At 39.6% G+C, this 5,390-nt stretch overlaps 1 long non-coding RNA gene across 1 annotated transcript; it reads right to left on the reverse strand.

Moving 5' to 3' along the window:
- Positions 1-930: 930 nt before the first annotated feature.
- Positions 931-2,490, reverse strand: LOC133821476 (uncharacterized). The gene is made up of 3 exons (XR_009887608.1): positions 2,349-2,490; positions 1,158-1,315; positions 931-1,053 (listed from the first exon to the last, which is right to left on the reverse strand). It is a non-coding gene; the product is annotated as an uncharacterized LOC133821476 (long non-coding RNA).
- Positions 2,491-5,390: the final 2,900 nt, after the last annotated feature.

Here is a 5,390-nt window from a genome sequence, read left to right on the forward strand (position 1 = left end):
TTACACATATGGTGAGGCTGAATTGTCAAGGTAACTGACATGTGTAACATGTGCAAGAAGAAAATAGAATCCTTGAGAAAAAAACTATCAAAAGGTTCAGGAGGTGGAAAAGCTTAGCCAAACCATTCAAGAACTTGAGGAGGTTGTTCTGGCTGGAGGAGTTGCAGTCAATGCTATTCACGATTACAAATGACAGATAGAAGAATTGAATGTGAGTCTAGATAAATTTACTTGTTATCTTTTTGACAAGTATGGTATGCTAACCTCATTTGAGTAAAAAATTCAGGAGGAAAATAGGACTCTAGAGCGAGAACTTGCAAGAGCAAAAGTTTCAGCAAACCGCATAGCACATGTGGTGGCCAATGAGTGGAAGGACGAAAATGATAAAGTTATGCCAGTTAAGCAGTGGCTGGAAGAAAGAAGGCTTATGTAGGTATAGTTTGATTACCTCAGAAATTTCCTACAAAACCTACATTTGACACAATGTTACAACTCAGTTATGCCTTTCCACTGCTTTTCATCTACTGTTTTTTCTAGTTGTACGAGTCTCCTTAAAAATGAAAGAAGAAAGTTATTATTACGTATATGTTAGCATTTATTTTCACTTATTCTGTGAATGTTCAATTCTACAATATGTAGGCAGTAAAAAATAACACAAACCCGTAACAAAATATACCAAAGCCAATAGCAAAATAAATATTCTAAGCCATTAAACCAGTAGCAAAATGCACCAAAGATTTTTTCAAAAAATACCTTCTTGCTTTCAAAAAATTCCATATGCACTAACAAAATGCAAAAGTAATGCCATCACAAACAAATAAACTAAGCTTTTCTCTTCGTTGTTTAATAATGACTAAATGATATTCACATTCAGTCATAATACAAACAATATATAGCAACCACCAAAAAACTCTATTTGAAAGGGTTTGTAAAATTTTGTAACACTAAATGTGCATAAGAATGGATCAAGGAAAAGAACAAACCTTCAAATTGTCAAGAGTGACATGCCCAACCTTGATCATCCCATTTTCCATCATCATTCAATCGGTAGACCTTAACATTGAAATTTATGTTAAAAAACTAAGGTTAATTAGTCAAACAAACATATGTATACATAGGTTAATTAGTTATATATATAGCTAAAAATAAAACTCGACCTGAGAATGAGACACGCATGGAGAGGAAGATAGAGAAAAAAAGAGAACCACATCTGGGCCCTTGTTCTTGCTTGTCGCCTGAGGGCTGAGCCAGAGAGAAAGAAATAGGGAGGGTGTTGTGGTGTGCTTCAAGGGATCATCCTTCAGCCATCAATGGCCTGATGACATCAACAGTGGTAAGGGAAGGAATAGCTGGAGAGACTAGAGAGTAAAGGCGCGAGAGAAGGAAGTAATAACAACAACACAGAGAGAGATAAAAAACATATATATACACTACTAAGTTGTTATTAAGACACACCAGAAGTAAAATATAATGAGTCCATGTATCAAAAGTTTAATTTTTTTCTTAGAGGATCCGCATGGGTCAATTTTTGCCTTCAATATTCACTTGCCTAAATATAGATGACTTAATTACCAATACTGTAGGAGGGAAATCATACTTGTTGTAAGCCTAATCGATACTACGAATTTAGCTTCGTTTACTATTGACATTAGATATTAAAAAATGTGAGAAACAAAAATGAAGATATGTCTATAGTTGGATTTCTTTTAATAAAAACTTCATTGCAAAACTGCACTAAACTGCTTGGTGGGAGGGCCTAAGCTCATAACGCAACAACTAAAAAAGCTTCAGTCTTGCAAGTTAAATGGCCAGATATTCACCATAACGTCGAGTAAAATGAGATTATAACACATTCAGATCAAAAATATCTATCATATAAATCAATATACTATACTAAGAGGAGCAAGATCAATAGAGACTAAATAGACCAGATATACAGAACAGAAAACAATAAAAACACTAATGAATAATTCGGATTCGAAAATACTATCACTAATAAGTACATGAAAAGCAACAAAGACTCATTCACCTCGTTAAAATTTCCATATTAGAGCAATCACACACCAAAACAGAAAAGGAGCAACTCAAAACGCAAAAAAGAAAAATTACACATACGGAATTGAAATTAACAAACAGGTCGTGCAATGCAAATCAATAACACAACGATTCGACGAGAAATTGGAAACAAATTCCATAATAGCTGAAAACCCAGATCAAAAAAATCACAAAAACATGAAGAACCCAGACACAAAATGCAAAAACAAAGCAAACCTAGATCACAAAAATCATTGAAAAACTTGAGGGAAAAGAAGAATTGACGAGAGAAAGAGTCAAGAGAAGGAACATACTCGTGTGGAGGCAGAGAGAGATGGTAGTAGCTTCACTCAAGAGCTTATTACAAAGAGGGCACGTCCTGCATGCCTCCATCCCTCCTCGCTTTAACAATCTGACCCGCCATCTCTGTGTGCGACTCCCTCTCTCGCTCTCTCTCTCTCTCTAGGCTGAGAAATTGGTGTCTACTGAAACGACATTCGACTCAAATAAATTGAATATATATATACATTGATTATATGATATTAATTGAAATCTAAATGATAAAAAAACAAAAAAAAAACCTCACAGAAAAACAGAGGTCCAGTGGGAGAGATATCAGAGAGAAAGAATGACGGGGAAGCTGGCACAGTCATGGTGTGTTTCAGCGACTTGAATGAGAGAAAGAGCGGGCTGAGGAAACTAAGTGAGAGAGAGAGAAAGAGGAGGCGACACTGATTTAGGGAGCTGGTTTGGGTAGTTTAGGGTTTAGGGATTCAATGAGAGCAGATGAGGGATTAGAGAAATTTCTGTGGTTGTTCACTTTTTTTCTTTTCTTCTCGGATTAGACCAAAGTTCCACATGGCGCCTTATTTCTTTTTCATTTGGCACCTAACACATACAGGACTTGTTAAAAAATAATTCATTCTCCTTTTTTTTCACTTGCCCATTAATAACGCTTCTTCATTTATGTAATATTTTACTGTAACATATAGTCAAAATTGTTGTAGTGTTATGAGGGAAATGTACACCCTGCGCGTATTCTTTGGTGAAGGTTATCGAGTCATTTTCGCCCTTGAAACTCTTCGGGGGGCGTTGCTCCAAACTTAAGACGCACGGTGGTGGACTTCGTCTGGCCTCTGTGGCATATTTGTCTCGCCCCTTCCTTGAATCGCCTCCGAATCCTAGCCCTCCAAAAATGGTCCTCACTTCTCCTTGTACCTCCGGGGCCACCTCTCGTGCCTGTGGTGAGGATACTCCTTCTTTCGGTCATTGGTTCTCTTTGTGGATGTATTTTCCCAAATGTCCTTTGCGTATAAGCTCTTCAATTTCTATCTTCCGATGGTTGCATTCTGTAGTGGTGTGACTGATATCTTTATGGTACTGGCAGTATTTACCGGGGTCTTTATTTGACTGGTATTTTTTCATTGGCGGGGGCCTTCTGAATGGGGCCCTGTTTTCATTTGTGACAAAAATATGTTCCCTAGCGTGGATTAGGTCAGTGTAAAAGGTGTAGGGGCCTTGCCTGCATTCATTCGTGCGATGGGGCTTCTGAGGCCTATCCTCTCTTGTCCCTTCATAGACCCTCTTCTTCTTTGCACTGCTTTGGCTCTCCCGGATTGAGGGCTTCGGTGGGGACCGGTCTTTTCTGGCCTTAAGGCTTTCGTGACCATCCTCTACGCGAATATATTTCTGTGCCCGCTCGTAGAAATCGTCCAGATCCGTGACCTCTCTCTTGAGCAGGTTATCCCATAACATACTTCCCGAGCGTACTCTGGCCATGATGGCCATCTTCATCTCTCTACGGGTCAAGCTCCCTACCTTCGCTGCCTCCATATTGAACCCATGGATGTAGCTCTTCAGACTCTCATTTTCTCATTGCTTCACGTTAGCGAGGCTGGTGCCTGGCATCGTGTAATCAGGTACGGCGTGATGTTGCTGGAGAAATTCGTCAGAAAATTGTTGCCAACATCTAATGGACCCTAGCCGAAGTCTTTTGAACCATTTGTACGGGGGTCCTTTCAGGGTTACAACAAAGCAATGGCACCTAGCATCGCTACTAATCCCTCTTAACTTCATCAGATCATTAAACGCGTCCAGATGATACTTGGGGTCTGTGTTTCCTTCATATGGGGTCATATGAGGCTCCTAGAAGTTGGCTGGGAGCCGGAAGGCTTGATCTCCTTGATGAAGGACGACTCATGGTCGAACTCATCCTCAATGGATTGTCCTTCAGAGGTGGTGATGATTTTGTTCCGTAGGCTCCTCATTTCTATGTCTAGGTCTTGTCTCCTTTTGTTCAAGGAGTCCCTCAACATGGATGTGTTAGGATCTCCCTTTCCTTTGCCTTCCCGGGGTACCATAGGAGGCGTAGTCCTTTTACCCGCCCTCTTTTTGTTGAGTTCCTGTAACGACCCAAATTTACAAATGAGGCCTAAGCGCCTTGATTAGTGTGCCGGGAAGGCATAATTGGAATATATGTGATTTAATGATTTAAATTATGTTATATGACTATTTGAATATCTGAGATTGCATGACTATGTGTATTAGTATGCATGTAGGCCCTGATTAGGTTAAAAAGGGCATAATTGTAAATTTGGCCCATTGAGGGCATAACTGTATATATATGTGATAATTGTTGAGACCACATTATTATGTGGATATATTTGAGATCTGTGATTCGAGATGATCCTAGTGAGCAGGTTAGCGAAAAAGTCACAGCGGGGATTTATACCCGGCTCGGGGCGAGCCTGCGGGTATAAATGGGAATTTAGAGAATATATTGGGGTCTATTCTGACATCGAGGAATATAATTGGTGATTAATTAGGTATCGGGAAGTAAGCGGAAAATATTAGAGACACTTGAGGAATTAGCGGGAATTGGGTAAAATGACAAAAATGCCCCTAAGTGGATTAAAGGATTTACAATTAAACGGGAGGGAATTGTGGTCATTTGGCATATAAGGATAGGCATAACTGAGGCTTTTTGCTTAGTGGAGTTTGTAGAATGAAACAGAACTCTAAAGAAAAGAAAAGAAAGGAAAAGAAGGGAAGGAAGAGCAGGGTATTTTCTAAGGTCGATTTAGACATATCTCCATCAATTCTTGAGGTATTTTGGAGCAGAAACCCAGGGGAAGCCAGGGTAAGCTTGAGGCAAGAGTTCTTAGTCTTGCTTGAAGATTTGGCAAGGGTTTAGCAAGAGCAAACCATTCAGTTGAGGTAAGACTTTGAAGTTTCCGGTTTTGGTATTGAACTATGGTGTCTAAGCTGAATTTGGTGGGAACTCTAGGGAATTCAAGCTAGGTGTTTGAGGAGGAGTAAGCCAAGGAGGTGCAGAAGCTGAGTTAGGGTCGAATTCC

Source organism: Humulus lupulus, chromosome 3, assembly GCF_963169125.1.
Source record: "Humulus lupulus chromosome 3, drHumLupu1.1, whole genome shotgun sequence".
NCBI lineage: Eukaryota > Viridiplantae > Streptophyta > Magnoliopsida > Rosales > Cannabaceae > Humulus > Humulus lupulus.